Here is a 13,423-nt window from a genome sequence, read left to right as displayed (position 1 = left end):
GCAAGGGTAGAATGGATTTTAGTCAGTTTTTTTCTTTTGATTGAAATAGGTGACATCAATTTGACTTGTCAGTTTTAATTAACATTTGCATTATGTTCTGCTCTGAAGAAGTTGTTCTGTTTTGACAAACAAGGAGAAAAAAGTCTAATACATAACTCAAGCCTAGAATTTAGGATGTCAACATGAAAAGCAAAACTAATTAAGATGCTTCACAGGAAATCCCAGAGCTTCCTACAGACACCAGTGACATGATGCTTTAGACAAGCATTCTGTGCATTTGTATATATACAAACACATCCAGTCAGGGATTCACAAAATGAAAACTGACGTCCATTAGTACTAGCAATGGAACAGAGCCCAAGACTTACAGCTAAGTTCAAGCCTAATAATACCAACTATTGTTGCAGAACGCAGTAAGAATCAAATAACAGAATGTAGTAACTCAAGATAAATGTGAAGAAAGTGTTAGCAGCAGCAGCTTAACAAAAGGAAAACTGAAAATACAGATTCTCCAGAGCATATTTGGCTCATATCTCCTGCTGTAGTCAGTATTACATACAAATATACCTCCAGGAATACCAATAGAAATTCAAGCATCATTTTTTAAAGAGTTATTAAACTTATTAGATATTTCAATTGACTCTGAAGCAAGCTAACATCCATTTTTTCCTTTTTTTTTTTTTTTTTGACACATCTAACTTGACCAGACTTACAGGCAAAGTGTGCAGCCAGGACAAACCCACTTGCAAGTGCCAATTACTTTGTGTAATGTCTAGTGCCGTTACAGACACTGCTGAGCATTGCCGGAAGTGTGAATGATGCAGAGCATCAAGGAGCATCACTGGAAGAGTCACTGTCAAAGCACACTTGGAGGCTTCTTCACAGGACTTTTTCAACCCTTTGAGAAGCCTCTCAGCTCTTACAGCAAGAAAAGACCCAAAAGGTTGGAGCCATCTTCAGTCCTAGAGCAATATTCAAGGTTGCAGTTGGGTTTGGAATGTTTTTCCACTGACCATAATTTGTTTAGATGTCACCGATGCTTTTATAGCCAGCTGAAACACACACGGGGCAGCTCTGCACAACAGAAACAGGCCACGTTCCCAACAGCGTGTATTCCCCTTTGCTCCCTTCACCTGTTCCCAAAAAGGCAGGAACAGATGCTGCTCCAAACAAGGCTTCCCACAGCCACAGGGAGGTAGAGCTGCGCACAATACAAGAGCTTCATTTCTCCTATTTTATACTTCTGGCATTACCTGGCCTGGAAGCTGCACCTAACAACATTAACCAAGGCACAAATAAGGATAAACATAGCAACTTCACTAAATACAACAATGAGATAAACACATTGAAGATGGGAAAAAGCTAAGATTAAAAACGGTGCAACAAAAATGTTGATGTACTTGGGCAAGTTTCCATTTTCACTGGAAACTAGGAGAGGCACTAGTACAGCCTTCCAGGAGCTGGAAAGGGAACAACATCCTTTCTGGTGCTAAGATAGAGTTTGTTCTGCTTACGATAGTTTGTGTGACATAGCTGGCTGCACTTACGAGTGGTGGGGACACAGACAGGATCCTCCATGACCAGGGTGGCCCCTTGTACATTACTCCTGCCAAAATCAACTGTTTGCTTCCTTGCAGTATGCACAAATTTTGGAAGGAGTGTTGAGGAAGGGCTTAGGGGCAAGGGAGAGGAAGAGGGAGGAGAAGGCATAATATTTTTAAGACAATTCCTCAGTTTAGGACAACAGCTATTTACTTGTTTCACAGGCAAGTTACAAGACTCTTGGGAATCAAGGTCTGTATTGAAGTGCCAACTGGTCTTTGATTACAGAAGTGTGAACACTGCTGCTCTAATAAATCACCAAAATCAAAGCTGAACCATGCCACGAAAAGAAGATTTCAGAGAGGGGATTTGTTTTGATTAGGGTTTGTTCTTTTTTTAACAGCTGTGACCTGATCAGAATCAGACTAGCCAAAAAGCAATTTGGTTTTTTTTTTTTTTCCTTCCTACAACAGGAAGGAGAGTGCAGACAAGAAAGGTAACTCACAAAAAAATTGGATGTGGTTGGGTTAACAGAAAGGCTGGAGTGTTTCAGTGGAAGAGAAAGTGTTTTGGTGCATCATCATCTTCTGCCACAACCTCTCCTCTCAACATCCCACTGTGTTAGGACCAGGGCGTGCCAGAGGGAAGCCATACTCAATGACATTGCAGGGCTAAACCACCGCAATTCCTTCAGTGAAAGCTCTCTGCCTACCTCAATGGACCTTGCCCCTGTAGAAATCACCAGGGTTTATGCCTCCTGCCTTTTCTGAAATGCTCTTTCCCTTTATCTAGATTTAATTATCATGCTCACCAACAGAGGAATTCAGGCTACACCAGGGATTTAAATCTCCCCTCTCCCCCGAGCTAGAATAAACTACTCAAATTCAAAGATAGGCTTAGAAGGTTGAACACAGTAGAGCCAAGATGGGGACCGTTAAGCATCTTTTGCACATGGCCAGAGCAACCACCTCTGTCTCATTTGTCAGATGGGATCATGTGTCCCTCCAAGACTAGATCCCAAAGACTAGCCTTGCCTTGAATAACACTGCTGGGCTATGTGACCTGTACGTCATTGAAGCTTCCCTCTGGGCACCTACGTTATTTGTAGTTGTGTGGACAAACACCTCAAAAATGAGGTGCTGAGTTGAACATCACCCAGGGTGGGATCTGCTCCAGCTTCCTGCTGAGTTAACAGCAAGACTTCTCATGATGTCTCAAGAGCTCCATGTCCCATGTCACATTTACAAAAGGAATCTGCACCATGATGAGGATCAAGCACAACACAGTCCCATCATCTTGTTTTAAAGCTCTAACTGTGCAGAACAACTTCACATGAATCAAGTCCATGCTATCAGTCTATAGGTCTGTTTCCAGAGTTAAATTCTTTCCTTAAATCAACTCAAAATAAAGGAGGCTTAAAAATCTCACCCGGCTCACATAAACGCTTCCTCTTCACCATGAAATATTGATGTTAATATAGAGCATGAATAATTGAGCTTCTGATCTCTTTGAAGAGTCTAGCCTTACTGAATGTTACAGGACATATGATTTATATTATTTGGATAGTAGAGGAAATAACAAATGGTTTCACCTCTTAACCCTGTCTAATAGGCAGCCTTTAGAACACCAAAGTACAGTAATTGCTATAATGGCAGTTTGCCCAAGTTAAATCTTAACAATGTTATAATAAGAAGGGTCTTTTTGGCTCTCTTTAAGATTGATTCACCCTACAAAGGAATCAATAAATGCGGTTTTTCACCTCCTCACTGCAAATACCTGCTTGGTATTTTTTGCTACAGTCCCACGACAGCAAGCCACCTGGTCACTGATGTTCCCCCTGAGTTTGGAACTGGCCAGATTCAGCCAGTGGTGCAGAAGTGGAGACAAGGAAAGACTGGAGCAGTAATCCTGGCACGTTTCAGTCTTTCCTCAAGGCTTCTTAGTCCCTAATTCCTATCACTAGACTCCCAAGCATATTTTTCCCTGACAAGAAAAGGCCTAAAAATAAACATCAGATGAGCACTGCCCAGAGTTTGGCTGGCTACCAAAGCCTCTTCCACAGACTTTCCCAAGCAGTGCTGTGAAGGACTCTAGCAGAAGTGCATCCCACAGGCCAAGCCATCAGTCCCAAGCCAAGGTGATGGTGCTCCTGGCATATGTGACTGCAGAGTTCTGGACTGACTGAGCACATAGATCCCACAATCAAGGAGCCCTCAGAGCAATCACTGTTCATCTTCAGCTTTGCAGACTTTATTGGTCTTGCACTTTTGACTTATACCCTCCACTGTTAACAGAATAGAGGGTATAAAATGGAATACTTTCATTTCACCTGATTTAATAACTGATTTAACCAGCTTGTTGTTAGTAATATGTCAAATGAAGAAGTGATTGCACTTCTCTTTAGAGAAAGAAATATCATGTTAATTATTCTTTACTGGCATAACAAGAATATTCTGATATCTCAGCTAGAGCCAAAGAGAGTCCAGTGGGAGCCAGGCAGGTGCTCAAAGATCCCCATGCCCAGCCTAGGCCAGTGCTGAGGTGGTCTCTTAACTCAGGCCTACGTTCCTCAGGATTCTTACCTAACTCCATCAGAATATATCCTTTTAGGGCTATATCTGAGCACTGAAATCACCCATGCCCCAGTGACAGTGCAATGGAGAGAGGCATGTATATAAAGCCCATGGCAAAGAGCCAGGGAAGTCACTGCACAAGGTGCTTGCCTGAACCTGGCACTGATAAAAGACCAGGCACAGGGATTTAGGTAGAATTTCACAGAGCTGACTATGGCCCTAAAAGCAGTTAAATCATTTAGGAAAGGGTTGTTACAAATACTCTAGATATCTTTCTGAATAATGAAACCCAGCAGGTAATATAATTGAATATTTAATTTCACAGTAGGTGTGCACTTGTTTGCAAAACATTTACCCCTAATGTGTCCTGTCCCATCTACACAAAATCCATCCCAAGTGAATTACAAGCAGTAAGGACTTGGTCTAGCTGACGAACTGAAGCAGCGGATGCAATTTTACAACTAATTGTGACAAGTGATAAAGTATTCTTCTAGACCACAAGTTATTACGCCTCATTTTTGCCAGGCTTTCACTCTAGCTTAAAATACACATTTTCTATATGAATGTATCACTCAGCTTGCACAACCTGGTACATTTCTTCAAATTGAAAGACTCCAGCAGTAGCAATATTACCTATGTGTGTATGTATATATTAATGCAGTAACTCTGATTTCTCTCCAAATTCAGTAATCCATTAGATTTAAGGATATCCAGTTCAGACATGATGTAGTTTTGTAGAGTACAGAAATGAATTTTTAATACCAGAAGGAATCAGTATAGTGAGACAGACTGACCTCCAGCCTCATGCAGACTTCTGCATTGCTTTCTTAAAAAGGCTGCTGCTTCTGCATGCCAACTCCAGCTAAATCCCTAGCCCCGTGCCAGCTGAACATGTTATTTTTCCTCCTAAACATCATGGATATTGTTAATTTTGCCTGCACGTGAACTCCTGGAGCAATCTAAGATTGCTTTTTTAAATCTATTTATACCTGTATCATTAAATCACTTCTCACTTTCATTTTTTATTGCCATTAATATAACTTAGAAAAAATCTAACAACAGTCCTAATTTCTAACTGATAAAAAAATAATACTGGATTGGGCCCAGTTCTTCTCCTACACTAGTGTTACATTAGCATAACCACAGCTTTCAGTGAAATTAGTCTTGTTCACTCCACTGGGAAACAAAGAAAAAAGTCCTACTGTTTTCTCCCTACTACACTTACAGTAGGAGTTTAATCCACACATACATATGCATGACCCAAAATCTGTAGGGAGAATTACTCAGTATGACCAAATGGTATTGCAGCAAATCTGATAATGTTTCATTACTGTTAATCATTTTCATGGAGAAAAACTGTCTCATTTTAGATATCACAACACCTGCATACACCAGAATTAAACAGTACACATTAGTATGAACACCAAAAACAACTCAAAGTAAAACCAGTTCTAAGTCTGCATTAAAACAACTCAACAAACATCATGAGAAAAATTATGAATTAGCTTGACTAGAATCTAATGTGTTCCTGATAATTACACATTTAATCAAATTAAACATGGCATGCAGATCTATCTGGTCTGTCTTTCCCCCACTGCTTTTGACTGTTCTCACAACACTTGCACTGTTACAGACAAAAGGATCCTACTCCTTTCAAGGCTGAACAGATCACAACTCCATGTGGGTACTTGGGGATGTTTCTGGCCAGTGTTTGACATGCAAGTGTCCTGCTAAGTTAACTTCCTCCTGTGGAAAAGTTATCCTCCCAAGCAAGCCCACGTCCAACCTACACATGAAGCATCAATAGCAAAGTGCACATATTCCTGCCTTTCATACACCACATTCAGGGGGAAACAGTGAGCTACAATCATAGAATCATTTAGGTTGGAAAAGACCTTTAAGATCACCAAGTCCAACCATTAACCTAGTTTAGTGGTGGACTTGGCAGTGCTATGTCCTGAAGCACCTCATCTACACATTGTCTAAATATCTCCAGGGATGGTGACTCAACTACTTCCCCGGGCAGTCTGTTCCAATGCTTGACAACCTTTTCAGTGAAGAAATTTTTCCCAACAGCCAAGCTAAATCTCCCCTGTCACAGCTTGAGGCCATTTCCTCTTGTCCTATCACTTGTTACATGGGAGAAGACACCAACACCCACCTGGCTACAACCTCTTTTCAGGTAGTTGTAGAGAGCTATAAAGTGTCCCCTCAGCCTCCTTTTCTCCAGGCTAAACAACCCCAGCTCCCTCAGCTGCTAGTTCCCTAGAGCCTTCACCAGCTTCAGGGCTCTTCTTTGGACATGCTCCACCACCTCAGTGTCTGTCTTCTAGTGAAAGAGACCAGATCAAAACTCACTGGCTTTGCTTCTTTGTTGTCAGTGGGTTTCTGCCACATGGTGTTTGGGTTTTGTTGCAGGGTTTTTTTTCCACTCCCTGCATACCAACACACACAGAAGCACATCAGTAAAAAAATATTGGAGAACCGCAGCAGTGTAACAACCTTTTACTCAACACTCAAGTCCTGAGTTTTGTCCCATGCCAATATAATACAAGGGGGTCTTGCAGCTGACTCATTCAGTCCTCTACACTTCTAAGGATGATGTTCACCTTTGATTTTCATTTCAAAGGTCCTGCTTCAGCAGGGTTAATGAGAAAGAAATAAATCATATAGCAAATTAAGGCTTAATCATTGTGCAATTCCCTTAGATAAATGTTAATTGTCCCATCCTCAGTGCTTTGCAGTGTAATTAACTATACCTCTGTACCAAAGGGAAAAACCACAGCATGCTTCATTTCAAGGTCACAAAACAAGTGAGAAAGAGGCAAGAACTCCTGACTTGTCACCTCTACTCAGTCCCCTGCTTCAGTCAGTAGGCAGCATCCACTCTTCAAGGTGACACAAACCACAGCAAACCAAAGTCAACATCAGCTACAGACTGAACAGCTATGAGAACAGAGGCAAGGAAAAGGAAGCTTTTCTGCATTGATCACATAAAGGAACTGCAGTTTAAATCAGTGTTTGATACGCAATAAGTTTGACAAATAGACTTGCATACAAAGTTATCTAGCTCTTTACATATCCTTGTAATAACTACAGCAGCTATGGACTTAAAGATTCAAGCACCACCTCTGAGCTCAGCTGTAATTTACTCTTTGCTGAGCTATTTATCATCCTAATGTCCCTGCCAAAACAAAAATAAATTCTACTAGACATATCATTAAAGTATTTAGTAATCAGTACAAGATAGCAATATCATTCACTGAACCAAAAAGACCCCAAAATGCTAGTTGCTGCTATCCCTTTACAGTTACTAAAGTGCCTTAATGAAATTCTATCTGGCTGCAAAGTGAAAACATGGATGTATTTACACATAACATAGAAATAGTCCATCTAATTAGCAGCTAAGAGGTTTAATGGCTAATATTAATTTCTGTTAAACAGTGAGCCATACTTCTCTCAGCTGAAAGCTCTGAATTCAGACCATGGTTTGGGATTCATTTTACTTCAAAGGCTCAAAGGTGAATTTCAGATGTGACTGTGCAGTGAAGAAGTTTGAGTTATGACCAAAGAGCCAAACATTCAGAACTGAAAAGAAACTGCTACCAGAAGGCCATCCTGTGTCCATCCCAGTCTATAACAAGTTCTAGGCTGCAGCCCCAGATGACAGCCCAGTTTCAGAGCGGTGCAATTCATTCCTTACTTTACTCCACAAAGCACGAAGATTGAGAGATTGTGCAATTACTATCCCAGCTATTATCACTGACTATGCTGTTCCAACCCAGCTCAGTGCCCCTTCAGCGAGGGGTCACTTGTATGTAACAGTAATTCCTCAAACAACAATACCCATGAACATGCTCCAAGGCAAGAAACCAGCTACAAGCACTTGCAAGATGCCGCCTCTTAAGGCGGGAGCAATAAGAACTATTATTTGCTTTCCAAAATTTCAGCATGAGAGAACAGAGTGGGGAAAAGTTTTGGCACCTGGAATGACACGGTCTGTCAGCCCGAAGACCCACAGTTACAAACAAACTCTTTATTTCCTTCTTGGAATAAAGCCTACCCAAATCTCTCCAGTCTACAGACAGGATCAGCAGGGGAGAAGCATCCCCATTTTTGAGCCCTGACAGAGCCAGGCACACTGAGCAGCTCCTATTCCTGCTGCAGAGCTGGACTCGCAAACCAGCCAGCAGGACTTGCCTTGCTTTTCATCTTCTACAAGCTTCACTTTTTAAACCTGCTGAGCACAGGAACCCTTCAGCATCTGTACTACCAACCCACAAATTCTTTTTCTGTGCAGTCCTAGGAACATGCCAAAAATAAACTGAGATTTCCATCACCTATTGAAAAAGCAAAGGAAAAGCACATGCATAGCAGCTAAAGCAAAGCTCATTTTACACTCTCCAGTCACTAATACACAAAATGCAAACCCCTGCATTCCCTATTATTTCCTCAGTAAAAATAAAAATACCAGCCTTCCTCCACACACACACACAAAAAAATGACATCTTTGTTGCTTGTAGCTTATTGATTTTCAGTTGTTCAAATACAAGTGAATCTGTAAGTCTTCACCTCTAACCATCCTGTATGTGCTTCTATGTTACAGAGCAATTTCAGGCAGTAAAATGCCAAAATAAACAAGATAAACAGGTAACTGTGACAAGTTTTCCCAAGGGCAGAAAAACATTATCAGCACTTGTTACATTTTCCATCTGCTCTGAAGTACCCAGGAGAAAAAGCAGAACTTTTATATAGTCAATACTTTGTGAGTTATGATTGGCATTGATTCCTTTAGGAAAATCCAGCCTCTGTGTGTGTATATACATATGTTTCTATACAATGAGCAGAGCCGCACAAATAAGATCTAAGCTGGACTCCACAGGGCTTTGGGCCAAGGTGCAGCTCTTTTTCCTTCACCTCTCTATTCCTCTGTTTCAGTGTTGGCCTGCAGGCAAGGGCTCCTATGGGTGAGTCCTCAGCAGTGCTTGGCATACAGAGAAGAGGCAATGGAGAAGGAAGGAAGAGGCCAATTTCTGGTCTAGGACATAACAGGAGAGAGTCTCATGTGGAAGAAATTATCCTTGAGGCTTGCAGATAAGGGCTGCATCTGGCCCTGCTACCACTTTCATGCATGGCTTGGTTATGACTGACCCAAGTTGGGTTTAACCTGGCTCATTGCCTAAATATTTATTGTTTCTCACACATCCCAGGCTGAGCCTACAGGGGCTTGGTGTCATTATCACAACCACAGCAGCTCCACAGGGCCAGACACCGGCCGGCAGAGGCAGGCTGTGCTGGGGCACTGCCAGCACAGGACAGCAACAGGGACAGGCTTCACCAGTGACAGAAGCCCCTTCTTGCAGCCTTAATTCCTGCATTGCCACCAGCAGGACACAGAAAGCCATAAGCTACCAGAACAGCCTTGTTTTTCCACAGGAGACATCTGCTTTCCAAAACATGTTTTGACTTTCTGGGAAAAAGAGCATTGTACCAACAAAGCAAACCTCACCTCCCTCAGCACCCTTTGCTCCTGGGGCAGGATGGCCACCCCTACCTCAACAAGGTGTCTCTCATGGTTCCCCTCACCCTCAAAGTGCCTCTCATAGTCCCCCCCATACCTCAACAAGGTGTATCTCGTGGTTTAGTCTTGCCAACCTCCATTGCAAACAGATACAGGCCCAGTTTCATGCTGCCTCTGAGTGCTGAAGCCCCACAGCACCCCAGGATTCCTTCAGGCAGTTGTGGCAGACATGGTGGTCATTACACCTTCCTCCTTTTCCAGCCATACTCTGCCAAGGAAGGAAGAGCCTCTCCCCAGGGCCATTTAAGCCTGTGGGGGCTGGGTGTGACACCACCCTGCCCAGGGGCAGCTCGTCAGCCCGTCAGCCCCATGCTGTCCCTGCCCAGCCCAGCTGCACCCAAGCCACCATCTCTGCAGCTTGGGGCCCTCCAAAGCCACCGCTGAACCAAACCAAAACAGTCTTTCAGGAGCATTTGATAGTAACCAGTTTGTTTTATTTACAACTAAATTACAGCTGAGGGAAAAGAGGGAAAATATTTTCTTCAGCATCTGGCTGTGAATTACTGGCAGAGCCCTGTCTCCTTGAGGCACGGGCTCCCAGGGTGGTCCCACCAGGGCACTGAGGGGCTCCTGTGATGGCGGCCGCCTCACCTGCCCCTGTGAAGCGCCAGGCCAGCAGCACGAGCACAACATGGGCCCGACCTCCAGCACAAGCCGATGTGATGCTGCGTGTGCCCCGGCCTCCTGAAACAGTTTTTTTGACCCATTTCCTCTTGCAGGAGAAGCTTGGAATAAATTACCTGTCCCCAGCAATGCCAGGCTGATGTCACGGGGAGCCGGGGTGCTGCAATGACAGCAGGACAAATACCCATAAAAAATGAGTGTTCAAATTAACTAACAGATTTTTGTAATATTTCAAAAGTGTTAGAAAGGGAAATGTTGGGTTTTCATTAAAACAAAAAAAGCAAAATCTTACTAAACTTTAATATTAACTACCAATATATTTGTGCTTTTAATATTTTCAGAAGTATGCTCTGGTTTTTCTAGGTTTCTTTCTTTTTGCCTACTGTATTGCCTTTTTTTCCTCTCATGCCGCTGGGGCTCCTGCAGCCAGACACCTGGCTCCATGCTGGCTGTGCACCCCAGTGCCATCCAGAGGGACCTTGACAGGCTTGAGAGATGGGTCTGTGCGAACATCATGAAGTCCAACAAGGTCAAGTTCAAGGTCCTCAACATGGGTCGGGGCAATCCCAAGCACAACTACAGGCTGGGCGGAGAATGGATTGAGAGCAGCCCTGAGGAGAAGGACTTGGGGGTGTTGGTGGACGAGGAAGCTCAACATGAGCTGGCAATGTGCACTTGCAGCTCAGAAAGCCAACCGTGTCCTGGGCTGCATCAAAAGCAGCGTGACCAGCTGGTCGAGGGAGGGAATTCTCCCACCTCTACTCCTCTCTCACGAGACCCCACCTGGAGTACTGCATCCAGCTCTGGGGTCCCCAACATAAGACAGACATGGACCTGTTGGAGCAATTCCAGAGGAGGGCCACAAAGATGATCAGAGGGCTGGAGCACCTCTCCTATGAGGACAGGCTGAGAGGGTTGAGCTTGTTCAGCCTGGAGAAGAGAAGGCTCCGGGGAGACCTTAGAGCAGCCCCCCCCCAAAGGGGCCTACAGGAAAGCTGGGGAGGGACTGTTTACAAGGGCATGGAGTGGTAGGACAAGGGGTAATGGCTTTAAGCTGAAGGAGGCTAGAATTAGATTAGATATTAGGAAGAAATTCTTCCCTGTGAGGGTGGTGAGGCACTGGAAAGGTTGCCCAGAGAAGCTGTGGATGCCCCCTCCCTGGAAGTGTTCAAGGCCAGGTTGGATGGGGCTTTGGGCAACCTGGTCTAGTGGAGGGTGTCCCTGCCCATTGCAGGGAGTTGGAACTAGATGGGCTTTGAGGTTCCTTCCAACCCAAAACTGTCTATGATTCTATGATAAAAATCCCTGGGTCATTTTTTATATTAACAGGTTCATTAACTTCATTGTCCTGGCCAGGTCCCAGTCTGAGTACGTATAATCCCTCCAAATATTCCTCTGTTATTTCAACCACAGATGTCTTTTTCAATTTCTTTCCTGCAAATTGTTTTGCACTTTTTTCTATGTTTGTTTTTTGTTTGTTGGGTTTTTTTAATTGCAAAACGGCTGTCACTTTTCACCCAGGACATGGGTGTATTTTGATGCTACATTAATACCTCTATCCTATGCACTTATCAAAACCACTGGAAACCCACCTCAAGGCAAAGTAACCTGCTTACAGTTGAGGAAACAATTTTGCATCCTACTTCCAGGGAAATTCAGAAGTTTTGCTCACAGGAGGAGCACAGTGCAGAAGGAAAGACATCACAATTTATTAAATGTGTTACCTATAAAATATTCTACATACAAAATAAATTAGGCGCTTCAACTGGACAGATTGAAAATGGTTTGATGGCTCAGTATATTTAAAAGGTAATCTAAGCAAGCCATGACGGCACAGCCATTGCCACTAATCTAAAAGACATTAAAGTTTCCCTGGCCTCTTATAAGCTATTATTTGACTTAAAAACCTTATCAGGAGACCGTGCTTGGGAGAAAACATAGAAACATATTTCATTTGATGGTTTAGACCCACCTTGTTTGCTCTGGAAATTGACCCTATACTGTAAATTCTATCTCTGCTGTACAGTGCATTACTTACCACATATGAATAATGAATATTATAAATAAGCATTACAAAATGAAAATTCAGTTAACAATATTATGGAGCTTCCATTCACAAATGTAGTTCATGAGTGATACAAATTTTATGGTTCTTATCACCAATGAAAAAATTTGCATATCCCATCACAGACTTCTTGCAAGAACCCATTCTGCATTTCTTATCTCAGGGCTTTTATGGTAAGAAATATTGCATTAGGCCCAGTAATTTACATTTTTTCAATAAAACTCTAAATACATATGCAACTGCTTTTCACTGACTGGCTTCATGTTATAAATTATAAGCTTGGAAGTAAATACATTAGCACAAATATTGATTTCTAAATAGTCACCATGAGTGAGATTTTATCCTGGTGTTGAATTATCGCACCTCTTGTCTTTTATGGCTGTATCTTATCTCCCAGCTACTATACTTTGTGGCAAGTAAGTAAATAAATAACACCGCCTCACTTCTGACAGTTCAATTCATTCAGTTCCACATGGTGGAAATAGCAGGTACGAGTCCATGCAAGGGTTTTCTAGCAGCTCTACTTGGACAGATATTTTGGGATCTGCAACTACCATAAACGCTGCTTTCAGCGTGTAACAACACCAAGCATTGCAGGCTTTATTGTGGAAGCAGCAGAGGAAGTCCAGTGACTGTTGGAAAAGATTAGCAAAAAAAGTAGCAGTAGTGCTCTGGGATGTCATTGAATGAACAGTGCTTGTTCATTCAGCATGTCTGCTCCATGGTTGTTCAGCAATTTTTTGTTTCAGCGGATAATCTCTTTACTGCCTTAACACTGTGATTACACATGGCATCTGGTTAGGAAAGAGGAACAAGGCACTTGGTCTGCGTAAAAAATTAAGTAACTCAAGTTGCAGTTACAACTGGACCACCCTTTATACTCCCATCACCCTCGCTTCCTAAGTGGCACTGAGACTCCCCAAAAAACAGCTCCAGTCAAGCCAGCGTGGAAATATAACTGCTGCAACCTATGGACAGAACCTATTTTCTGAAGAACTGCCTGAATACAGCAAAATCTGCTCCAAAACAGAGGTGGGG

The sequence above is a fragment of the Balearica regulorum genome, chromosome 11, assembly GCF_011004875.1.
Source record: "Balearica regulorum gibbericeps isolate bBalReg1 chromosome 11, bBalReg1.pri, whole genome shotgun sequence".
Classification (NCBI taxonomy): Eukaryota; Metazoa; Chordata; class Aves; order Gruiformes; family Gruidae; genus Balearica; species Balearica regulorum.
The sequence above is the reverse complement of the archived record's forward strand: the minus strand, read 5'-3'. Positions refer to the sequence as shown.